The sequence below is a fragment of the Cricetulus griseus genome, chromosome 2, assembly GCF_003668045.3.
Source record: "Cricetulus griseus strain 17A/GY chromosome 2, alternate assembly CriGri-PICRH-1.0, whole genome shotgun sequence".
NCBI lineage: Eukaryota > Metazoa > Chordata > Mammalia > Rodentia > Cricetidae > Cricetulus > Cricetulus griseus.
In genome coordinates this window covers 445,575,498-445,602,216 of record NC_048595.1, presented here as the reverse complement: position 1 = coordinate 445,602,216, position 26,719 = coordinate 445,575,498, and the positions used below count along the sequence as shown (strand labels likewise).

At 37.9% G+C, this 26,719-nt stretch overlaps 1 long non-coding RNA gene across 22 annotated transcripts in view; it reads left to right on the top strand.

The window, feature by feature from the left end:
• Positions 1-26,719, top strand: part of LOC103161041 — a 114,913-nt gene that overhangs the window by 67,404 nt on the left and 20,790 nt on the right. For 15 of the 22 annotated variants that reach the window (XR_003481627.2, XR_003481626.2, XR_004768751.1 and 12 more), the window contains 2 exons: positions 9,961-10,029; positions 13,520-13,601. This is a non-coding gene — a long non-coding RNA (uncharacterized LOC103161041). Of the gene's footprint in view, positions 1-7,674; positions 7,720-9,960; positions 10,030-13,244; positions 13,602-13,680; positions 13,720-26,719 lie in introns of those variants that run through there. The other 7 variants (XR_003481637.2, XR_003481640.2, XR_003481639.2 and 4 more) reach the window with 5 other exon arrangements.

Sequence of the window (26,719 nt, the reverse complement as noted above, 5' to 3'; positions counted from 1 at the left end):
AATTCTGCAGTGAAACCATCTGGCCTGGGTTTTTTTTTTTTTTGGTTGGGAGGCTTTTTATGACTCCTTCTATTTCATTAGGGGTTATAGGTCGATTTAAACTGCTTATCAGTTCTTGGTTTAATTTTGGTAAGTGATATCTATCCAAACAATTGTTCATTTCCTTTAGATTTTCGAGTTTTGTGGAGTACAGGTTTTCAAAGTATGACCTGATGATTCTCTGGATTTCCTCAGTGTCTGTTGTTACATTTCCTTTTTTGTTTCTGATTTTGTTAATCAGTGTGCTCTCTCTCTCTGCCTTTTGGTTAGTTTGGATAGAGGTTTATCTATCTTGTTGATCTTCTCAAAGAACCAACTCTTTGTTTCATTGATTCTTTGTAATGTTTTCCTAGTTTCTACTTTATTGATTTCAGCTTTCAGTTTGATTATTTCCTGGTGTCTACTCCTCTGTGGTGAGTTTGCTTCTTTTTGTTCTAAAGCTTTCAGTTGTTCTGTCAATTCTCTAGTGTGACTATTCTCCAGTTTCTTCATGTGGGCACTTAGTGCTATGAACTTTCCTCTTAATACTGCTTTCAGAGTATCCCATAAGTTTGGGTATGTTGTGTCTACATTCTCATTAAATTCTAGGAAGTCTTTAATTTCACTTTTTATTTCTTCCTCAACCCAGGAATGGTGCAATTGGGTGTTATTCAATTTCCAGGAATATGTAGGTTTTCTGCAATTTGTATTGCTGTTGAATTCTAGCTTTAAAGCATGGTGATCTGATAAGATACAGGGGGTTATTTCAATTCTTTTGTATCTGTGGAGGTTTGCTTTGCTGCCAACTATGTGGTCAATTTTAGATAAGGTGCCCTGTGGCGCTGAGAAGAAGGCATATTCTTTTGTTTTTGGATGGAATGTTCTATAGATATCTGTTAAAACCAGTTGGGTCATAACTTCTGTTAGATCCTTTGTTTCTTTGTTAAGTTTATGTTTGGTGGTCCTATTTAGTGGTGCAAGTGGGGTGTTGAAGTCTCCTACTATAAGTGTGTGAGGTTTTATGTGTGGATTGAGCTTTAGTAATGTTTCTTTTACAAATGTGGGTGCCTTTGTATTTGGGACATAGATATTCAGGATTGAGACTTCATCTTGATGGACTTTTCCTGTGATGAGTATGAAATGCCCTTCTTCATCTCTTTTGATTGATTTTACTTTGAAGTCTAATTTGTTAGATATTAGGATTGCTACACCAGCTTGTTTCTAGGGCCCATTTGATTAGAAAATCTTTTCCCAACCCTTTACTCTGAGGTAATGCCTGTCTTTGAAGTTGAGGTGTTTTTCTTATATACAGCAGAAGAATGGATTCTGTCTTTGTATCCATTCTGTTAGCCTGTATCTTTTTATAGGCAGGTTAAGACCATTGACATTTAGGGATATTAATGACCATTGATTGTTGGTTCTTGTTTGTTTTGGATTTATTGTTGGTGGTGCCACTGTGTGTGGAATTTTCCCTCCTGTTTCTTTTCGTGTTTGGTAAAATTGGATTATCTATTGCCTGTTGGAATTTTCCTTCCAGAACTTTCGGTAGTGCTGGATTTGTGGATATGCATTGTTTAAATCTGGTTTGTCATGGAATATCTTGTTTTCTCCATCTATAGTGATTAAAAGTTTTGCTGGGTACAGGAGTCTGGGTTTGCATCCATGCTCCCTTAGTGTTTGTAGGATATCTATCCAAGACCTTCTGGCTTTCAAAGTTTCCATTGAGAAGTCAGGTGTGATTCTGATAGGTCTGCCTTTATATGTTACTTGGCCTTTTTCCTTTGCTGCTCTTAATATTTTCTCTTTATTCTGTAGATTTGGTGTTTAGATTATTATGTGTTGAGGGGATTTCTTTTTGTGGTCAGGTCTGTTTGGTGTCCTGTAAGCTTCTTGTACTTTCATAGGCATATCCTTCTGTAAGTTGGGGAAGTTTTCTTCTATGATTCTGTTGAATATGTTTTCTGTATCTTTGAGCAGTGTTTCTTCACCTTCTTCTATACCTATTATTCTTAGGTTTCGGCCTTTTCACGGTGTCCCATATTTCCTGGATATTTTGTGTTAGGGATTTGTTGGACTTGAGGTTTTCTTTGGTTGATGAATGTATATCCTCTAGCGAGTCTTCAGTAGCTGAGATTCTCTCTTCCATCTCTTGACTTCTATTCATTATACTTACATCTTTAGTTCCTGTTCGTTTATCCAGCCTTTCCATTTCCAGCATCACCTCATTCTGTTGTTGAGTGTGTTCTTATTCTGTCTTCTTCCGATCTCTTCTTCCAGTGGGTGCAATGCAGTCTCTCTATCTCCTCCTGTCACCCGCTGGTGTTTGTGGGCCAAGACTTTAATATCTGCAGCTCTGGATGGTCTTGCCTCTCCTGGTGGTATGCTCACTGGGCTCTGGGTCAGGCCAGCGGCAGAGGGGGAAGGAAGAGTGGGGTGTTTCCAGATTCAGGGAGCTCCTCCCTACCTAGGTGGGTCCACGCTATGCAGGTTCAGGCCCAGAGAGATCCAGGGTGAAGGGGACTTTGGGCAGGAGTAGGGCAGGAGCAGAGGGTGCACTCACCTCTTTAAGGGTCAGGCCAGCAGTGGAAGGCTCTTCCATATCCTTTATGTAGGCTGCCACCAGGAGGTGTGGCCTGGATTTAGGGTGGCTCTTCAGACTTCAAATGATCTGCACTTTAGATTGTTCTTCTGAACTTCAAATGGTTTAGAAAACGTTTTTTAAATCCCTCTGTTATACCTGGCTGATTGGGTTTTAGTTAGTTCCAGATGTAGTCAAGAAGTCAATCAACAATAACCATTCCAAGTAGTCATTTGTGGTTTCTCTTTTTTTGTTATTTTTTCCTCTTTTTTTTCTTTTTTTATTTTTAAAACAATCTTATTTAAATACTGGTTCCCTAGTGGTTTTTCTTTTGAGAATTCTCTCTGTTCAGTACCATTTCTCTTTTTTCTCCATTTTTTTATTTGAATTAGAAACAAGATTGTTTTACACGTCAATCCCAGTTCCCTCTCCCTCCTCTCCTCCCCTGCCCTCCCAATTTACACCCTACCTATCCCATACCCTTTCTGCTCCCCAAGGAGGGTGAGGCCTCTCATGGGGGTTCTTCAGAGTCTGCCATATCCTTTAGGATAGGGCCTAGGTCCACCCCCTTGTGTCTAGGCTCAGGGAGTATTCCTCTATGTGGAATAGGCTCTCCACAAACCATTTTTAATTGAGTTGTTTTCTTGAAACTTAATTTTTTAAAGCTTTTTGTATGTTCTAAACTTTTTTTGATGTTTTAAAGTTTTCATTTTAGAGGTCTTTTTCTTCTGTGGTTAAGTTTATTCCAAAGTACCTTTTTTTTTTTTTGAGCTTATTGTGAATGGACATGTCCCCTGGTTTCTTCTCAATGTTTGTCTTTGGTATATAGCAATGTCTCTCAACTTTCCTAATGCTGTGACCCCTTAGTACAGTTGCCCATGTTGTAGTAACCCCCAAATACAAAATTACTTTCATTACTAATTCATAACTGTAATTTTCTACAGTTATGAATCATAATGTAAATATCCATGTTTTATGATGGTCTTAGATGACCCCCGTGAAAGGGTCATGACCCACAAGTTTAGAATAGGAGATCTATTTACTTCTGTGTGTTTACTTCTTCTATATACTGACCTCTTCACTAAAACTGTTCACTCCAGGAGTTTCCTAATAGAGTAAGTGAGGCCCCCTCATGTGTATAATCAGGTCATCTACAGAGACACTTGTCTTTTTCCATTTTCCTTTTATGTCCTTCTCATATATGAATTGCTTTAACCAATACTTCAAGCACTGTAGTGAATTAGTGGGGGGGAAATGGGTACCATTATGTTGTTCCTGATCTCAGCTGGGCTGTTTGAATATTCATTTAGTATGAAAATAACTGTTGCTTTATTATAGTCTCTATTGAGAGATGTTCTGTCCATCCATAGTCTCTTCAGGGTTTCTACTATGAGAGTATTTAGATTTTGTTAAAGGTCTTAACTGCTTCTTCTGATGTGGTCGTCTGATCCCTGTCCTTGAGATTATTTGTGTGATCAGCTGTGCCTACTGATTTATACATGTTGAACTATCCCTGCATGTCTGAAGTGAAGCCAACTTGATCACTGTAAATTATCTTTTTATATGCTCTTGAATTCAGTTTGCGAATATCATATTGCTCTATCTATATTTTTGTTCTATCTTTGCCTTATTTGGGAATCCAGATATTACTGGTTTTGTCAAAAGATTTGGGTGTATTCCTTTCTCTTCTTATAGTTTACAAAATAATTTTAAAAGTGTTGGTATTGGTTATTATTTGAAGGCCTAATTGAATTCTGCACTGAATCCATTTGGACCTCAACATTTTTTTTAGTTGGTATTTCAAGTAACTGCTATAATCTCATTGTTGTGAATGTCTTTAAATTATTTATGTGATCTTGGCTTCACTTTCACAAAACAAATAATATTAGACAAAGTCACAGAATCACTTCAGATGGTAGGCCTCTTACACTAAACACTTCATCCATTTTTTAAAGGTTAGAGGAATATCAATCTCTTAAATTATGTCCTGATTTATCCAGATTTCATTATTATGTGTTGTAATGTATCCCTTTTTATCTCTAATTTTATTAATTTGAGTATTCTCTCCCTTTTGGTTAGTTAGCTTAAGGGTCAGCCAATCTTTCTTATCTTTTGAAAGAAATTATGTCTTTTCAAACTTTACATTTCATTGATCCTTTGTTCTGTTTCTATTTCATTAATTTATACCCTGTTCTTTTCTTCTTCCCATCTATTAATTTGGATTTGGTTGGTTCTTATTTTGCAAATGCCTTCAAGTCAATCACTTGGTTATTTATTTGAGATCTTTGTTTTTTAATGTAAACATTTAAAGCTATGAAATTCTCAGAAATAAGAAAAATTTTATTCTTTGTTTTTAAGAACTTATATCCATCCCATTTTTCCTCTTCCAGTCCTCCCAAAAATAATTGCCAAAATGGCTCTTCTCAACATTATGGCCTCTTTTTCTTTTTATAGTCTACTAAGCCCAATTAATGCTATCCATCTGTATATGTATATAGTCATCCACAGAGCATGAGAAATACACTACTGGCTACATATTTTTAAAAAAATTATTCCCCCTCACCCAGCAGCTATCAACTGCTGATAATACCTCAGTAAAAGATAGGACTTAAAGAGTATCTTCCATATCTGTGCCAGAATTTTGGCAGTGCTGAGCTTCCATAATTCTCAAACAGGTAGCCCATATAAGTTTGTGAACATGGCACACATGTGAAATCTAGAAGTTGGCTTTTAAGGCACTCTTCCACATCCTCGAGCCCTTACATTATTCCCATATTCTCTTTTATGATGTCCTCTGGACTTCGGGGGTTATGGAATGAGAAAGTTATCTTATTTAGAGATAAATATTCAGTGTCTCTTCTCAGCACTTTGACCAGTTATGCATCGCAGCATTAACTACTGCTTACTAAAAAAGGGTGGGGGAGTTTTCTGGCAAAGTTGAAAGTAGCCTCGGTATATGGGTATAAACATAGATATTTTGAAGACAAATTGAAAACATGACCATTCAGAACAATGGTAATAGTAGGTTCTACCATTGGGCTTCTGATCTCCCCAACAATGGGCTTTTAACCAAAATTACACCAATAGGAATGAAATCCCCTCCTGTGGTTCAAGCCTCAAGCCCAACCAGAAAGCAGACCCTTGCCCTAGAACAACTGTGCCATTATTGCATGAGTGGGGACATTTGACCTGATAGGTCATTGTTGCAGTACACAGGATCCAGTGATGGGTAAGACAATTAACTTTCTTCTTTGTCAAAAAAAAAAAAAAAAAAAAAAAAAGCTAACCAATAGGGCAGAAATTTTGGCCAGTTCAAGAATGACGTTTCTGTGTCCTACAGCCAAGTGTGTGGTATCTCCAGAAATATGTTCTTATTTTATAATATAATGAGTAACAAAAGGTTGTGGCAATAATCTGTAAGTGTTTTTTAAGACCTCTAAGGTTTCACTTCGGAAATGGGGTAATTTCTTTTATTTTTTTCTTGCTTTTTTTAATTTTTTTGACTTTTTTTTATTTGAATTACAAACAAGATTGAATTACATGACAATCCCAGTTCCCTTCTCCTTCCCTTCCTCCCCTACCGCCACCCCCAACTAAAACCCTACCTATCACATACCCTTTCTTCTATTCTTCCCCTGACAACCTTTCTGCTCCCTCATGACTTCTGCATTCTTCCTTTTCTTCCCTTCTCATTCTCCTAGCTCCCTCCCTCCTCTTCCCATGTTCTCAATTTGCTCAGGGGATGGTGACCCTTTCCCCTTCTCCAGGGAACAAAGTTTGTCTCTTTTAGGGTCCTCCTTGTTTACTAGTTTCTCTGGCAGTGTGGATTGTAGGCTGGTAATCCCTTACTCTATGTCTAAAATCCACATATGAGTGAGTACATATCAAGTTTGTCTTTCTGTGATTGGGTTACCTTGCTCAGAATGGTTTCTTCGAGTCCCATCCATTTTCCTGCAAATTTCAAGTTCCATTGTTTTTTCTCTGCTGAGTAGTATTCCATTGTGTAAATGTACCACAATTTCTCTATCCATTCTTCAGTTGAGGGGCATCTAGGCTGCTTCCAGTTTCTGGCTATTACAAATAGTGCTGCTATGAACATGGTTGAACAGATGTCTTTGTTGTATGAATGTGCTTCTTTTGGGTATATGCCTAAGAGTGGAATTGCTGGATCTTGTGGTAGACTCATTCCCATTTTCTTGAGGAGTCGCCATACTGATTTCCAAAGTGGCTGTACAAGTTGGCACTCCCACCAGCAGTGGAGGAGTGTTCCCCTTTCTCCACATCCTCTCCAGCATAAACTGTCATTAGTGTTTTTTATTTTAGCTATTCTGACAGGAGTAAGATAGTATCTCAGAGTTGTTTTGATTTGCAAGGAAATGGGGTAATTTCATTCAAAAACTTTCATTGTTGCTTTTGTTGTGTTGATGTGTTTTGAACTAACTAGCTTACTAACTAGTGAATCTGGACAAGGCATTTTCACATATTCTTTGCTTTGGTTATACCACCCACACTTCTTTCCTCTCCGACATCTCTCAACCACCATCTCCACTTACTCTTTTAGCCTCCAGGATTTTCCCCGTTTTCCTTCTTATTTCATTTATCCTATTCTCTAATTATACTTTAATTGATTTGTGAGATAAGTAGGCCTCCATACCTTTTGTTTGCGTTGCCTTCCTTTCCTATTTCCTCCACAGTCCTTAGTCCCTCCCTATTTAAGTCTTTCTACCCCTAGTCTGCCAACTCTCTCCTTTCACTTTATCTGTAATCTACTACCTCTTTCCTTTTATAAGCCATCACCTTACCTCCATCATTTGGTTTTTTTTTTCTTGAGTATTTCTATCTCTTTATTACATTCAATTTTCTTATCTTGATTTGGTTTCTTTATTCCATACAGCTGTTTGTAGTATGGAATATATTCATGACTTCTTTGAGTTATTTGACCACATTTATTATCATTCTTTTGTATTCCTAGAATTTTGTACTGGCTATTTTCATTAGAGGCCATTACCATGAGATTGGAAGTTTGAGGGAGAGATAGGTTGTATTGTCTTTTCATGTTCCTGGTGTTTTAATTCTAGGACCTTGTCCATTTGTCCATTGATATCTGGAATATTCCTCAAAAGGTAGGTTGTAGTACATTACTGTATATCTTAAGATGCTAGAGAAGATAATTTTGAATATGATAAATGCATGAAGAGACACAGATTTTGAACCCAAACATGAAATTTATACATGGATTGAAAAACATGTGATATTCTATCAACATATACAATTTTTATGTTTATACATATCACCTAAAAACAAGAAACCAGAAAAGGGTAATCATCAGCTTCTTGCAGGAAGGCTTTCCCTCCTCAATTTGTAGTGATTGCTCAATAAGAAGCCCAATAGCAATCTTTAAAGTCTTAAATTACAATTTAGTATTCTCTTTTCCTGAAACATAAAAGGAACACTCTCTGGTCATAAACTCCTTTCCTTTATGTGGCAAGGATTAAATTATATTCTGTATAACTGATTATTTTTGCAACCAAGTTATGAAGTTAAAAGATGAGAAAACATACCTGTTTTCTTATTAATTGGAAAATTATTCATGCTGCGTTTTCTTAGAGTAAAATATTTGTCATTTTACTTATTACTAAGTGTATATATATATAAGCTTTTTGAATATAGCACTGCATGTGAGTGCATTTTATGTGGAATGAAACTTAAAATACAAGTTAACTGAATTTACAAACAGATATGAGTCAAATAGATTATCAATTTAAAAAACAAAAATCCAATGTCCCCAGCATGAGCTGTCATTTGTGCTTTACTCTTAGTCATTCTGACAGGCATAAGACAGAATCTCAAGAGTCATTTTGATTTTCATTTCCCAGATGACTAAGCATGTTTAACATCTCTTTGTTTCTAGGCCTTTTGAGATTCTTCTGTTGAGAATTCTCTGTTTAGATCTGTACCCCATTTTTTAATTGGGTTGTTTGGTTATTGATGTCTAGTTTCTTGAGTTCTTTATATAGTTTGGGAATCAGCCCTCTGTCAGTCGTGGAATTGGCAAAGATCTTTTCCCACTCTTTAGGCTGACATTTTGTCCTATTAGCAGTGTCCTTTGCCTTACAGAAGCTTTTTGGTTTTGTGGGGTCCCATTTATTGTTGATTTTAGTGTCTCCATTATTGGTGTCCTTCCTGTTCAGGAAGTTGTCTTCTGTGACAATGCATTCAAGGCTATTTCTCACTTTCACTTCTATCAAGTTCAGTGTATCTGGATTTGTGTTGAAGTCTTTTATTCACTTGGGCTTGAGTTTTGTGCAGAGTGATAGATATGGATCTATCTGCATCTTTCTACATGCTGACATCCAGTTATGCCAGCACCATTTGTTGAAAATGCTTTCTTTTTTCCATTGTATAATTTTGGTTTCTTTGTCAAAAATCAAGTGTCCATATTCTCCTTTGTCTGATTCTCCTAACAAATTCATCTCTGGAGTTTTGGCAATGAGATCTGTTCATTATTCATACTACGGAGGTCATTCAGGATTGCATTTAGGCCGCTATAGCCATCTGTTTATTTGTGCTTCAATGATTCTTTTTGATATGTTTATCAATCACAGTGATAGCATTACCACAATACTATAACAACACATTAACAAACAAAACAATACCAACACATAAATGCTATGAAATACATTATTCAATGGCAACCTACTTAATGTGTTATCTGATATAAAAGAGTAACACATATTTAGTTTTCAAATAATTTAAGGTCTTCAATAATTACTGCAAAATCAGAAATAATTGAACTATCTTCCCTTCTGAAACTGGCATATTTATTCAACATTCTTTAAATATTTCCAGAGACAGTAAGAGTCTTTGAGAAGCATACCTCTACTACACAGGCAAATTCTTTTGGACATTTTTCTTCCTAGAAGGATATCTTCTGGCAGCTCAGAACACATAGTTAGCCAAAGAATATTCCATTTTATTTTGGGATTATTTCTAAATGCTCCCATTTTGTAGTATGTGTGCAGAGTTCTAGATAAGCAAGTACTACTTCTCTTAACATTTCATAAAATCACTCAGTGATAACTGTTTCTTTAACAGTTCATTTAAAGAAGCACTCGTATTTATTATATCTTTGGGGTGATTCTCAAGGTTTAAGACCAGTGTTTAGAAAAGTTCCCGGTATTTTATAGTCTACATGTGGAAGAGAAAATTGGAATCTTCCTCCAGGAAGAGTTTAGTGACTGAACAAGGTCACAATATCATGAAACACATTTTCTCAGTGATTCAATTAAATATTGCTAACCCTCCTATATTTTTAAAGCCTCATACCTCTGTAATAAATGTGATGTTATCTTTTCTTTTTGCAGTCCTGAAAAACATTTCTGCCCAAGTCTATCCGCACTTAGTGATTCTGGATACTGTGGGATTTTATGCAGGTACTTATTTTTGTTCACAAAATTTACAATTAAAACACCAAAAACATTTCCAATTCTCAAAACAGTCATTAAAAGAGAGACTATGTTACTGATCATTATTTTAGATAAAGTTTTAGGTATAACATTAAAAAAACAGAAGCTGAGGCAGAGGCAGGCAGATCTCTGTGAGTTTGAGACCTGCTTGGTCTACAACAGCTAGTTCCAGGATAGCCTCCAAAGCCACAGAGAAACCCTGTCTCAAAAAAAAAAAAAAAAAAAACAGAAGCTAGAAATAACCCAATTGCATTCATTTCGCATGAATCTATTAAACAGTTTAGTTGATCTGTCTCTTTCACAACCTAGAGAATTAAGATAATATTAAAATACTAATATCGCTAATAATATTCAAATAATATTAGTCCAAAAATATGGTTAAATAGTAACTAGTGTATGTCCTCAGAACCACCCTCATAGGGCATAGCATCATTACAAATGTATACTTGTAGTAAAATATAAAGACATAATATGACAAGTAAGAAAATATAGCATGGGGGAGAAATAAGTGCTAATAGCTATTATTTTCCATCCCTAGTGGCTTTAGTTCCTATGACCTAGGAAACCCCATCCATTCTCTAGGTTGGCAGTGACAAAACCTGTGATGCCATGCTGTCCCTGGAGCATTTCATAGTAAAGTAAAAGGCCAAAGAGCTGGTCAATAAAGATAAAAACCAGGCAAAGGCTCTGAACACCGTGGGTTGCAACACAGCCAGGCAAAACTAAAACTGTGAAATGTGTGTGTTGAACTGTGGCATCTTTACCTTCCCTAATCCTAGCTAAAGGAAAGAGTGTATTCTGCATGGCATTAGCTAAGATGAATCATTCATCAGTGAGCACCTTCCTAGCCATCTATGTTGGCAGCTGCCATCAATTCCTCTGCTCAGCATTTCTGAAGGGAATCTGTCCAGTGAGGCTGCTTGGTATTCAGGACGTCGCAGCCTTTGAAGAACTCTATGTACTCCCCAAAGGCCATTTTTCATCCTCAATACAAAGGACCTAAACTTTCTGGCAGACATTGACTTTTATCTTTTCCATCTTCTGTGGACTTCTGCAATTACTACAAGTGTACAAGGCAGCAGAAAATGGAGTCTCTCGCTAGGTGCACCTGAATTTATTTGCTTCTATTTCAACTTACCACCCAGTGAGGCATATCTTATTCATTTGGCTGACACATTCAATCTTTGTCTCTGTCTCTCCTTGTTTCTCTCTCCCTCTGCATCAAAACAGAGTTTTTATACTTTGATTACCAGCATGAACAAAAAAAAAAAAAAGCATCCTGCTGTTTGCAAAGGGAAATAAGATTGTTGCAAAAACAGAGATGAGTAAGGAGCCATTTCTTTTACCTAACAATTAAAAGAGCAACAGGAGATGGGCACCCTTCCCACAAAGCACCATGATTTCACGAATTAGAGGGGAACTAAAATTAAGCACTTATTTGTTCAGTGTTGGACTTTGCAAGAGTGTGCAGGTCAAAAGACACACAGACTCTAATCAGCTACAATTTTTACAGGCTTGCCTTTTACTCTGCAGTATCAAAGAATTGCAATTTGCTTTATAAATAAAATGCCTATTTTTAGACCATCTTGTTCTACAATGAGAGAAATTAATGTCCTCTGAAAAGTGCTGCCTGCTATGAGCACAAGGATACTGTGGCTGGCAGCCATACTCACAATAAAAAAAAAAAAAACTGCAATGCATCTACTTCCTGTCCAACCAAGGGACAAGACTGAAGGACAAGCATGCCAATGGAAACTTAGGTGTAATAGAAGCCATGTAGTGACCCTGAGTGGGGCCACATCATTTATCATCTAAGTCCCTTAGTGGAAATTTAATTTACTTCCTAATTTTATCACATATTTGATCACTGTTCTGGTCCCCTAAAAGGACTGTCCAATTTGACCTTCTTGTGATACAAATTGCACAACAAATATAATGCAAAGGGTACAGTCTGTGATTGATGAAAGACAGAAGCCACTAAAGAGGTGTCTTACACATCATGGGTCATCTTCTGGGATAATAAAACAGCAGGCAGTGGCATTGTCTTCAGTATTTACACAGGTATGGAAAAATCAGCCTTTTCTAGTCCATGGAGACCTGGGTTTCTCTCTAGGCAGTGGAGGTGACCAGTGTGCCAATATTGATATTGGCACACCAGAGATATTGATGATTAGCTGATCTTAAGATGAAACTGTGGCTTACATTGGTATGGCCCAAGTCAAGAGTAGCAACAAGTCCCCAGGCTCCAGAGAAAGCAAGTTCACCTTCCCCACTATTCACACCCTTGCCTGTCATGGCATACATCATCCTTTACCATGATACAAAGCTCAAATTCCACCCTGATTTGGTGCATTTCCACCATGAAGCTAAGGAGCTGATAGGCTGATTGTCAACCTCCCTTTTGCTATTATTTTTCCTTAATGTAAACTAGATTTTATTAATTATAGCACCTTTACCATGACATGAACTTCCTATGGACAGGACAAGTAAAGACTAGTAATAACAGTTTTGTGCAGAAAATTCAGTCTTTTTGGTACATGTGTATTGCCTCTGGCTTCTCCAAAACTGGCACATACCTGACAAAAAAAGAAAGAAATTGTGTTACTTTGATCCTCTCTCTCTCTCTCTCTCTCTCTCTCTCTCTCTCTCTCTCTCTCTCTCTCTCTCTCTTGATATAATTAAAGTGCTTTCATGTTTGAAGGTTAAATTAACTCCATCAGCTACATGCTCTATCATGTGTTACCTATGAGACAAAGGTTTTCTTGTGAGGATCAGCCTTCACAGAAGCCAGTGAACTAAAACATCCAGACATGGATAAAGGATGGGTTTTTGAGTCTGTCTCCCATCTGAAAAACAGCTGGCAAGTTTTCACTATGAGTTGTAAACAGCTCCACCTCCTACAACCACTGATTCACAGAATGTCCAATCACAGTCAAAATTCATCCCTAACAACAAAATAAATACTAAAAATTGTTCCATTAATAAAACAGAAAGAGAAACAATGGTATATTTAGGTAAGAGTCCTTTGCCTCTGTGGACAACTGACTTCATCATTGGACGGAGTGATGAGGCTTCTCCATAAAACACTAGCTCACAGCACAAAGCTCAATGTAAGCAGCTCTTAGAATGAGGCAAATTATCTAGCTGTTTTAAGCCTTACTTTTATCTTCTTTAAAACACAGATCACAGTCTACCTGTCTGAAACAAAATATTGGCAAAATAGCTGGTGCATCTCAAATCAACTATGTACTAAACAAAATGATTTTAAGGAGCACATAAAAATCAAAATAACAATTCTCAACTTTATATGGAAAAACAAAAGACCCAGGATAGCCAAAAGAACCCTGTACAACTGCTGAACTGAATCAACCAGTGTACTTCAAAGATGTACTGACCTCGGTATGGAAACCCGGACATGTGATACGTTGGGGTGGGGGTTTTGCATTTGTTTCCACAGGAGAAGAAAATCTTTGGATACCATCAAAATCGATCAAGATTCGAGTTGAAAAGACAACCCCCTCAACAAGGACAACTGACAGGTATTTACTGAGGTATATCTCATGACCTAAATAAAAGCTTCCCAAAGGAATGGGAAGTGCTTTGTTTTTATCCTCACAGGAAAACCCACCTCCGGAAGTCAAAGGACACTACATGTGTAGATACTTAAGGAAAGAATGTAGCTATAACCATCGAACAAAAGGAACGTGCCATACGGTAAACTTTACAGCTGTCTCTCAAATAACTATTTCTCTTCATTTCCTAGTCCCTATTCAATTAAATCAATGCTGGATTTAAAGTTGGATTTGGCTTTCCTCCCCTAAAATCCAAGCATGTTATTTAACAAAATTTTAAAGTTTCTGTGTTATATCAAGAAGCCAATTGATGTAACACAGAATAAATGAAGAATTGGAGGACTATCTTTGTCTTTTCTTGGCTCTTTCTTTCACGGCCTACGCCCTCTCATAATTGTCGTTTTTCAATGGTTGCCTTTCCCAGTACACATACATGTGCAAGCAAACATTTCTCTGCCGACACTTATGTTTGAGTCCCATACAGCCAATGAAGACCTGCCTGACGACAATCCCTGCATGCTCCAGAAAAAGAATTGGACCATACCTCTCTGAATATACTGGATTCAACTCACTCCATTTCAACTGACACCCCGCCAGCACCTTGAGTACTGACTTCAATCAAGTTGAGGATTTCAACCTAGATCTTCAATCAAGCAAATCCCATCTAACATGGACTGGAGATAACCCAATAGAGACTTTCCCTGTGCTAACATTTTTTCCACAGGACCCCACAAGGCTACCATCGTCCCATTTCAACAGGAAGTAACTTAGAAGATGCTATGCCCCCGTTCCCCATTGTTGTTTATTAGAGTAGTGTAAGGCTAGTTAGGAATAACTTTCTTATTGTTTAGAGTTGGGATTGGAAGGAGGTGTTCAAGTTAGACACCCTTTCCACATGTCTTGAGGGCTTAGCCGGAATAGACATAGTTAGGATGTGCAACTACAGATTATTGTATCTTCTTATATTTCACCTTTATGATTGTTAATTTTGGATGTTTTACACTATTAAGTTTTAATCCTCTTTTAGATTAAAAGGGGAATTGTAGGGAGACACTGTAGCCCCGCCTCCTAGTAGCCCAGACAGGTGTGAGGGGAAGTCTAAGGTGACTCAGGAACGGTTCTTAAGGGACCTGTGCACACGTGGAGAGTCCCTTCTCCCTTCTCTCTCTGGCCTGGCTGCCTTACTGCCCCTGGCACGCTCTGGCTTGCACTTGGCTGGTGTTCATCTAAATAAAGAAATCTTAGCCTTACAGACTGCGGAGTGATCTCTTCAGAGGAGGGGAGAGGAAGACATGAGAAAGCAGGAAGATTTAGTCAGTGGAAGAATTGAGAACAAGAAAAGAGATACCACAATAGAGGGAGCCATTACAGTTTTAAAGAGAATTCTGGCACTAGGGAAATGTCCAGAGATCTACAAGTTTGACCCCAACTAACAATCTAATCAGTGGTTGAGATGCTACCTTAAATGCCCTTCTCCAATAATGAGATTGATGATTACCTTATAGGCCATCCTAGTGCCTTCATCCAGTAGCTGATGGAAGCAGAGGCAGACACCCACAGCTAAACACTAAGCTTAACTCTGGAATCCAGTCACAGAGAGGGAGGAGTGATGAGCAAAGGGGTAAGAACAAGACTGGAGAAATCCACTAGGACAGCTGACCTGAACAAGGGGTTGCTCATGGACCCCAGACTCATAGGTGGGAAACGAGTAGAGGACTGTTCCAGACCCCCTGAAGGAGGAAGTCAGTTTGGAGGTCTGGATAATCTATGGGGCCACTGGTAGTGAATCAGTATTTATCCCGAGTACACAAAGGAACTTTGGGAGCCCTCTCCACATAGGGGGATACTCTCTCAGCCTAGACTCATGGGGGATGCTCTAGGCCCTGTTCCAAATGACAGACTTTGATGATCCCCCATGGAAGGCCTCGCCCTCCCTGGGGAACAGAAAAGGGTTGGGATTGGAGGGGAAAGGGGAAAAGGGGGGCAGAGGGAATTGGGATTGACATGTAAAAGAAGCTTGTTTCTAATTTTTAAAAAAGTCAAAAAATCAAAATAACAGTTTTGGTAAGTTGAGAATAGCAGACATTTTATCTAATCAACCTGTGATCGTGCCAGCCTTTGTCATGGTTGGTATCACTTTCACATTTCACTGAAAAAAAAAAAGAAGAAGAAGAAGTTTAAGAATCACTCAACACTTTTAGAAGACTACATAAAAATATTTGTGGTTGAAATAAAGTATCTGTCTTACTAAGATAAATTGGCCAGTTTCTGTGTTTGCAGAATGAAGTGGATCTTAACACTTTGAAATGTAAAATATTTACAAGGATAATGGGTTACACATCATTCAAGCTAATTAAGCTTAGTGGAAGACACACAGGCTTGTTTCTTTTTTCAATGTTGCGATGATAGAATTACTGCGTTGTATAAAGAAGTGGGCACAGTTAATTCTTTTCTGTTATATCTTATTGTTGATTGACAACTAATAATCACATTATGTTTGTAGGGTACAAGCCAACACTCTGATTTCTGAGTACATATGGAAGGAATAAATTGAGCTGATTAATGTACCACAAAACATCATTTTGTGATGAGAACACTTGAAATTAACTCTCTTAGCAATTTTGAAAGATATAATACACTGTTACTAAAATATATTCACCATGCTGGGCAATAACTCTGAAAAGAAACAGCATTCTTCCAATCTGATATTTGTACCTTATCCCATCATCTCATAATCCTTCCCACTCTCCTGCCTCTGAAAAACACCATCCTGTCCTGTGTCTAGGTGCATGAAGGCTTCAAACTCCACACACAAGAGAGGCCACACCCTGGAGTCTCTGGAGTCTTCCTTAACCTAGCTTTTGTCAATTAGCATAAATTAGCAATATGTTTCTCAACAGTTTTAGAAATAAGCGAAGGTTCTTCTTTTCACTTTAAGCAGATATAAACACACAAACATATAAATATAATCACACACATATATGTACATATACACGTATACTATACACACACATTTTCTTTACCCATTCGCCTATTCATGGATGAAGTTTGAGTCCTACTTTTACTATTGTGAATTGTGCTGCAGTGAGCATAGAAGTAAAGGCATCTCTTCTACAAACTGACTTCAAATCTTAGGAGGAAGTGCTCCGGAGGTAGGTTACTGGACTCTATAACCACGTACTTTTGTTTTTGTGATATTTACATTTCCAACAGCTAAAATAACTTAAGATTTACCAATAGTGGGCAAGCATTCCATTTTCTCTGCACTCTCCCAGAACCTGTCTTTTATCATCATTTTAATATGAGCTGTCTTTCTGAGGATTGTGAAATCCCTGTTTGTTATTTTGTATACTGGGAATAGATTTCAGAAACTATGAAACTGGAACAATATTTGAAAGAATGAAACAAAATATATGTGTTGGGAGCCATACAGCTTGGCATGAACCTTTAGGCCAAACTTGGCAAGCCACATGATTATAGAACTGTCTTTTGATTATAAATGACTTCTAGAAGCATGAGCACCCAAAAGGAACAACATGACCCAGACATCAATCCTTTGTTCCAACCACAGGCCCACTTACCTACACAACCCTCCTGAGTCCCATCACTTACCTACGCAACCCTCCTGAGTCCCATCACTTACCTAGGTAACCCTCCCTCCTCTCCCCACCACCCATGAACTTTTTACCCTGCCAACATCCTCCTTCTATGGTTTTCTAATATCCTGCTTGAACTAACACCTGGCTCTTGGCCTCTTCTCCCCCTCCCGTTTACTCCATACTACTTACTATATAAGCTTGCCTGGAAAAAATAAAATTTGCCACTTGATCAGAATCCTGTCTTGTGGTCACTCTCTCGAGTCTTGTCTCCCTTCCCTCCCTGGACTTCTTGCTCTAGGTTGCTGTCCTACAGGTTGGGACAACTATAGTAATGAAAAATACTTATTAGAAGTAATTTAGGGAATAAAGATATGAAAAAACATAGAAATTTGAGCAACAATATATAGGAAAATATTCATACAGAAACAAACATGCTTGAAACATTCCAAAATATGGTCACATGAACAAAACTGATAATGACCAGCATAGATCAGCCTTTGTAGAAAAATTTATTTCATAAATGTTCTTGCTAGAGTTGTTGCAATCATTCTCGAAAGATCATCTAACGAAATGTAGAATGTGTGGCCCGATATTTAAACCTATCCCTAAAAAGAGACCATTATCTCAGATACACATAACATATTAACATTGTCTATATAATGTGTTGAAATATGATTTGAAAAGTGCTAAACCTCAAAATGTTCTCTTTTTGTCAGTGATTTGTCAATAATTATGGCCTCAAAATTATCAATTTAGTTTACATTCTATAACAAATTCTAAAGTCCCACAGGGCATGTCATTTTAAAACTTTTCTTAGTTCACTGTTCCAGGAGATGTAAAAAGTCTTCACCAGGTTTGCAGTATGACTAAATTGCACACGAACATGTGTGCAGTGTGCTTTTATCTCATATGTCCTGTATCCACCGTCATATCCTTTAAACTGGATTCAATATATAAGAGAAAGTTTGCCATGTTTGCCTCCTGGATTCTCTTATCTAATATGCCGATCCTGTTTCATCCACTTGTCTGCAAATAATAGTTTTGTTTTTCTTTGTGTCTGGAAAAAAGTTCTGAAATATGCACCTCCTATCCATTCACCTATTGTGATTGATACTCAAACCATTTCTACAATGCAGCTGACCTCAGACCTTCCTAGCATGTGACGAAACTCCTTGCTTTTCATGACACAGAGCAATCATTTGGACTAAAGATATAAAAATTTTCTATTCATGGTTGCAGTATTTCCCTAACATCTACCAAGTGTCTTTTCTTTTATTCTAAGGGCAAAGTTACTTGTTGACATTTTAAAATGTATCCTTTCTGTTTGAGACAGTTTTCTATGAAAGAAACATTAACTAGAAATAACCTAGTTATAAAATAAATGACCATATTTATAGGAGCAAAATGATAAAGCATAGTTTTGCAAGCCCAGAATTCAGCTTTCTCTGCTCAACATGATAGTTGATACATAAAGGTGTGTTGATATTATAATCATTTATAAAAAGAGAGTAACAGATTGTAGTGAGTGTTGGTTATGTTCATATGTGAAATATTATGAAAGCTTTGTGTTTAACGCTGAGAGGCAAGCTGCTCACATGTCTACTGTAATCGAATAGAGATCTAGCCTTACTGGACTAGTCATGCATAGCATAAAAGAAGATGGTGAAATAGCACTCTCTGTCTTGTCTCTAATCAGTGTTTTCATAGCATCTAGAAAATGTCTTGGACAAAATTGGTGACTGACATTATGATTTTTATTCCATACAACAGATTGAAAGATGTAACATTAGATATTCGTCATAATCTATGTTCATTTTAAAGAAAAGCAAGCAAAATAATGAAGAGAATTTTTTAATTTATTTATTAGTTCTAGTTAGGGAACAAGCTTGTTTCACATGTAAGTCCCTTCTCCCTCTCCCTCCCTCACCCCCATCTCTCCTCCCCCACCCCCAACCTACCCCACCCCATCCACCCACCACTCCCCAGGCAGGGTAGGGCCCTCAATGGGGGCTCTGCAAAGTCCACCAAATCTTCCTGTGCTGGTCCTGGGCCCTTCCCCATGTGTCCAGGGCCAGAGTGTAACCCTTCACGTGGGATGGGCTCTCAAAGTCCCTTCTGGCACCAGGGAAAAATATTAATCCACCACCAGAGGCTCCCTGGAGTGCAGAGGCCTCCTAATTGACATCCATGTTCAGGGGTCTGAATCAGTGAAATCTTATTCTGTCTTCTTCCCATATCTTCTTTTAGTGGGTGCAGGACGGGTCTCTCTATCTCCTCTTGTGACCCAGTGGTGTGTTGGGGCCAGGAATTCAATGTCCACAACTCTGGATGGTCTTGCCTCTCCTGGTAGTCTCCTCACTCGTTGTGGATCGGTTGTCGGAAAGAGATGGAAGAGTAGGGAGTTTCCAGATTCAGGGAGCTCCTCCTTGTCTCTCTGTGTCTACCCCAAGCAGGCAAGTGCAGGCCCCGGGAGGTCAGAGTGAATGATGGTTTGGACGGGGGGTTAGGTAAGTGCAGAGGCTCACTCACCTCGTTCCTGGGTCGGTCGGCAGAAAGGGTGAGAATTTGTTTAAGATACCATATGGCAGCAGTTCAACTCTTCAATTTACCATAAATCAAAATATGAAAATTTTCTGATAAAAACCATTTTCTTAAATATAATATTGAGGAATGAGGTCTATTACCAGATGGAGCATCTTATTTGAAGACAGAAGAAACACTGCATAATTCATATACTGAAGTTCTTTTTACTGATGTCAGAAATCTTAGAATGTTCACTAACTATTTGGGAGAGTATTTCCAAACTAATCCATCAGGCTATAAATTCACTATCCCATGATCAATCAAATTGCATTAAGTCCAACCCTTATAGTAAACATTTTCTTCCTGGCATATAAAATAAAACATAAAGTTAAGAATCTTCATGTGGAAGAGTAAAGAAAGAGTGAATTCTACCAAGTTGACAAGGATTAAGCAAACACAATTTAGGTATGTGATATGGTCCCAAGGCAATTAACACAATATTATACAAAAACAAAAGAATTATCTTTAATTAGAAATTATTTTTAATAAATATGCAACATAAGTATACTATTTATTAACAATTTTAAATTTTAATATATTCCCTGCTAATGGACAATAGAAAAGTATGCCTTAAAATTATTTATACATGTCTTATTCCTTCCATGTGTCTCTGAGGCCTCTCTAGTACTATAAACACATTTCCTCACTGTCAGGATATATTTTTTTATTTTTCCACAATTATGGCAAAAACAAATTATTTAGTCATAATACTATGAGGAAATATCTTTATTTCACTTTATTGCAAAGTATGCTTCTCCACTTGTGGGCATTTTCCTTTCAGTTAAAGATGTCTGGGCCTAATGTATTTCAAATGCTGTCTTAAATTTCTTCAAGGCCTAGTAAACATAAAGGAGCACACACTTCCAAACCAGAAGTTTAGACGATTTCAATTTCAACTGAAACCTTTCAACAAGCTAGTCATTTTTTAATACTCCTGCCAATTAACTTTAACAAAAGGAGCAATCTGAAACTCCATTACATCCCGTGGGTCATTTGATAAGAATTCAGCCTCAAGTCAGATGTTTATGTGGCTTCAACATGACACTGAACTTTGGGGTTTTAACTACATTTTGTTAGAGGTATGAAAATATGCAACAATCTTGCTAAAGAAAAATAACTAGGGAATTAATGAATGATCTCCAGATTAATCAAACATGAAACATACATAGTACTACGATGTATTCCTGTTGGAACTTATAACAAGCAGTCATTCTGATTTCTTTGGAGACAAAAGGACTCTCTCTGTTTGCAATGATAGCCCTCCTTGAGACACAGAAGAGACAGCAGCCATGGGACTCCATGCAGATGTGAGATGGAGAGGATAGGCTTCCTAAATCACTGCTTAAATAGATCCATTCCCTCCTGAAAAGCATCTTCTGTATACTGAGTAGGCAAAAGCACAGCAGACATGTCATCCACATGGGAGTTCAGTTCCTGTAGCACCTATCATCATTCTCACCAGTTCTCCTAAGTAAAAACTACCCTCTCCTAATTGTAAATGTGACAGAAATTTGACTATGTTTCTTTATTTTTCAGAATTTTATACATGGATATAATGAAATAATACCATAGCTATTGTCCCGTTTATCTCTCTAGCTCCTACATATTCCTCCATCAAGACTCCCTCCCAACTCAATTTTTCCCTTTTTTATATATGCTTTTTTTTTTTGAGACAAGGTTTCTCTGTGTAGCCTTGGCTATTCTGGAGCTCTCTCCATAGACCAGACTGACCTCAAACTCACAGAGATCCACCTGTTTCTGCCTCCCAAGTGCTGGGATTTAAGGTGTGTGCCACCACTGCCTGGCCCTCTTCTCATATATAACTTCACTAAATCTAGTTACTGCCGCCTACATATGTATGGGTAGGTGGCCATCCACTAGAGCATAAGACACTACCAGTTGCCAAAAAATTATTCCCTATCCTTTAATAAGCATATACTGTCAATAGCACCTTCACACATTGTGGGACTGGGAGAGCTGAACTGTAATATGATTATAAAAGTTTGTAAGTAAACTTTGCAAAATTAACATGCATTGCTTCTGATGATTCAACTTAATTAAACCAGGGTGAAAGGGCTGAGAGAGCTGTAGGAACTTTATATATGCACTAGTTCATCTCGCTTAAGAGTTTAAAATATTTTCAATTTTTCTCACCCTGGGATACCAAATTCTATCAGTACAAAAGTACTATGTAATTTTTCTCAGGGTGGATTTTGGCACCCAATGCACTGACTACCTTAAAATATTATCCTCAAACATGAGGGTTTGCATTTCCAACTGTGTTGACAAGCAACATTAAGTGTCTTACATTTTAAAGTGCAACATATCATAAAGCAAATTCTATTGCGTATTAACCAATGCAAGTGAAAAATAAGTTACTAAAATAGCAGTAATCTCATGCTTTCAGAATATAAATAAGATAAAAGAGAGCTGAAGAATGAGCAGTAATGAAAACTATATTGTCCTGAGGGGGGTTCCAAATGTGGGATTTGACAGGTAAATAGGTAGGATTATTGAAACAGAATATAATAGGTTGGTCATAACAAGGTAGTCATATCAAAGTAGTCGTAACACCTTTTGAAACAAAGGCAGGTTGTCATTTCTAGAATAGGCAGTACAGAACCATCTGTAGTTAAAGTTACAGGTGGGGCACAGCCCAATCTTGGAGAAACAAAAGATTCTATCATAAACAAGAATGAGGGAGGCAGGCTAGTTTGTCACTACTGCTCAGGGAGCAATGCAGAAGAGGAAGCAGAAAGACTGTGAAAGCTAGAGGGTCAGGGTGTTTGCTGTGATATGCATTTCCCAGTCATGTCAGAAGCAACAGCCATAAATTCTCACCAACATGATTACCACGAGCTGAACAAAGACAATAACAGACTTAGTAACATGGACAGAGGAATTCCATGAGGCTTCACGCTTGCACAAAGAATTACAGGCAACTCAGAAATGCTAAGAGTAGAAGCAATAGTCTTCCCAGGGAAAAGCACACCAGTTGGTTACCCAGTTCCAAATGTCAGCAGTGGAACCATACCAACTAACATTATACAGGCCTCGTTTATGTATTTAGAAGTGTGTGTGTGTGTGTGTGTGTGTGTGTGTGTGTGTGTGTGTGTGTGTGTGCGAGAGAGAGAGAGAGAGAGAGAGAGAGAGAGAGAGAGAGAAGAGAGAGAGAGAGAGAAAGAGAGAGAGAGAACAATTAATGAAAAAAAGATGCTATAGATTTGAAAGAGAGCAAGGTAGTGTATATGGGAAGGTTTTGAGGGATGAAAGGAAAGGTAGAAATCATGTAATAATATTATCATCTCAAAAAATGAAAGAAAAAAATTAAAAGATATAACACTCACCAGACTTAATGGCCCATCCTTCCCAGGAAGCAGATGACACACTGAAGGCCAGTTTGAGCTATAGTCAGATTCCCTCTCATAAACAGATAAAGGGAAGAAAGAGAATAAGAGGAAGGGCACATTTGTCATGTAACTATGACCTGGATGAATTCTCATAAGGAATTGTGGATTGTGTAGAACATTTAAAGAATATAGTATAGACGGCAAAGGGGATGCATAAGACACTGAAGATTAAATCTGTACTTTAAAATGATTTCCTGAACTTAACAGCAAAAAAGCAAGTAGATTAGTATCCTCTATTTTCTTTTAAGCCCTCACAGGGAAAGAAATATACCTCAAGATATGGATATACAATATATATTTACATATAGAACACAATAACTATGTGTATAGTCAATATATTTAACAATCAGTCAGCTACTTAAGACTGCTTATATTCACAAATTCACAATTATTTGAGACAACTCCTAGGGGTATAAAAATTACTAGCATATGACTGCATACAAAAAGTCATACATTGGTACATATTTGTTCAATTTAATAGTTGTATGAATCTATTTGAAAATAAAGGAACATGAGTAGTTAACAATACTCTGAATGAAGGGCATGAAATTGACTTCTTTCCTAATAAAAAGTGAGATTCATGTTTTGCTATATGAAACTGTGGGATTTAATCACGCTAATAAGAAGAACAAACATTTTTAGCCTTCCCAAAGCTTTATTTAATTGATTTAATTAAAATTGGTTATCAAATAACCATAAGTTCATTTCGACCTTCTATGCACTTTAGAGACTTTATAAAAAGCCAAGGAAGTTTACAAATAATTTTATTCTATAATTGCTTTTCTATGTTATAATATTTATTTGCTAAAATTTCACTGGGAAATATTCAACTTTATAATACAAGAATAAACCTTTATGGTTATTGCCATATGCACCTTGATATAAGTTTACAGTAGAAAATCAACATTGTACAAAATGGTTAAAGAATCAGAAAGATGCAAAATCAAAGGGGAAACTCAAAGCTCATGGACCAGCATTGTAAGTTGCAGATTACTATTGCCAAAGGTGTTAAGTCAACTATTTAGAAAAATCCTGGAGCTTAGATTCAACTTTTTAATAATACGTGCTATGAAATGGTAGTGTTTTCTGCTAATGAAATTAAAAAGTTGACTCTAAGCTTATTACAAACTTGAAGAACTGTCTTTTATTAAGTGGATTAACTGAATTAGTGCCTTTGGCTGCATTCATTTCCCTCATCTAAAGCAAGCAAGTGTTAACAAATGAAAGTATAACATGGCCTAGGTCAGGTTTTATCTGTAGCAGTGATAAGGTTTTTGTAAAAAAAAATTCTAATGAGGATGAAGACATTTATTCATCCCATCACACTATGAGCCCCATACCAAGGTGAGTGACCCTCTGTTCTTGCCCAACTCCTGTCCAAAGCCCCATTCACCCTGATCTCTCTGGGCCTGCTCCTGCTTGGAGTAGACACACCCGGCCAGGGAGGAGCTCCCTGAGTCTGGAAATACCTCACTCTTCCTTCCCGCTCCACAGACCTGTCCCATAATGAGGTGAGTGACCCTCTGCCCTTGCCCAACTCCTGCCCAAAGCCCCATTCACCCCAATATCTCTGGGCCTGCTCCAGCTTGGAGGAGACACGACTGGCCAGGGAGGAGGTCTCTGAGTCTGGGAACACCTCACTCTTCCTTCCTGCTCCACTGACCTGACCCCTACCAAGGCATAACCCCTTCAGAGTGAGGAGACTACCAGGAGAGGCAAGTCCATCCAGAGTTGCAGACATTGAAGTTCTGGCCCACACACAGCACCAGGTCACAAGAGGACATAGAGAGACCCTACCTGCACCCACTAGAAGAAGATATGGGAAGAAGACAGAATAAGAACTCACTCAACAACAGAAAGACCAATATGATACCACCAGAATCTAGGGACTCCACACCAGCAAGATCTGAAAAGCTTGAAACCAAGGATGAGAAGAGATGGACCTCAAAAATTATCTCAGCAAGATGATAGAGACCTTTAAAGAGGAAACAAGAAAATGCCTTAAAGAAATAGAAGAAAAAGCAAGCAAAAAATTACATGAAATGGAGGAAAAGATAAACCAAAAAATTCAAGAAATAAACAAATCTCTTAAAGAAGCTAAAGAAACCCAAGATAAAACAACCAAACAAGTGAAGGAAGCACATGAAACAGTTCAAGGCATGAAAGCTGAAATAGACACAATAAAGAAAACACAGAATGAGGCGATGCTGGAAATGGAAAGGCTGGATGAACCATCAGGAACTAAAGATGTGAGTATAACTAATAGAATTCAAGAGATGGAAGAGAGAATCTCAGTTATTGAAGACTCGCTAGAGTATATACATTCATCAACCAAAGATAATCTCAAGTCCAACAAATCCCTAACACAAAATATCCAGGAAATATGGGACACCGTGAAAAGACCAAACCTAAGAATAATAGGTATAGAAGAAGGTGAAGAAACAATGCTCAAAGGTACAGAAAACATATTCAACAAAATCATAGAAGAAAACTTCCTGAACATACAGAAGGATATGCCTATGAAAGTACAAGAAGCTTACACAACACCAAACAGACTGGACCACAAAAAGAAGTCCCCCCCCTCGACACATAATAATCAAAACACCAAATCTACAGAATAAAGAGAAAATATTAAGAGCAGCAAAGGAAAAAGGCCAAGTAACATATAAAGGCAAACCAATCAGAATCACACCCAACTTCTCAATGAAAACTTTGAAAGCCAGAAGGTCTTGGATAGATACCCTACAAGCACTAAGAGAGCATGGATGCGAACTCAGACTACTGTACCCAGCAAAACTTTCAATCACTATAGATGGAGAAAACAAGATATTCCATGACAAAAACATATTTAAACAATACATATCCACAAATCCACTACTACAGAAGATTCTGGAAGGAAAACTCTAACCCAACGAACATAACTACACTCACAAAAACATAGGCAATACATAATCCAATTTTACCAAACACAAAAAGAAATAGGAGAACGAAATCCACACACAATGACACCAACAACAATAAATCCAAAACAAACAAGAACCAACAATCAATGGTCATTAATATCCCTCAATGTCAATGGTCTTTTTTTTTAATTTTTTTCTCTCTTTTTATTATTATTAATTCAAGTTAGGGAACAGGCTTGTTTCACATGTTCTTCCCCTCTCCCTCTCCCTCTCCCTCTCCCTCCCCTTACCCCCATTCCTTCTCCCCCACCTCCAACCTACCCCCCACCCCATCCACCCACCACTCCCCAGGCAGGGTAGGGCCCCCAACCGGGGCTCCACCAAGTCCACCAAATCTTCCTGTGCTGGGCCTGGGTCCCTCCCCATGTGTTCAGAGACAGAGTGCATCCCTTCAAGTGGGATGGGCTCTCGAAGTCCCCCACATACACCAGGGCAAAAAGCCAGTCCACCTCCGGGGGCTCCCAGGAGTGCAGGGGCCTCCCCGATGGCATCCATGATCAGGGGGCTGGATTAGTCCCGTACTGGCCTCC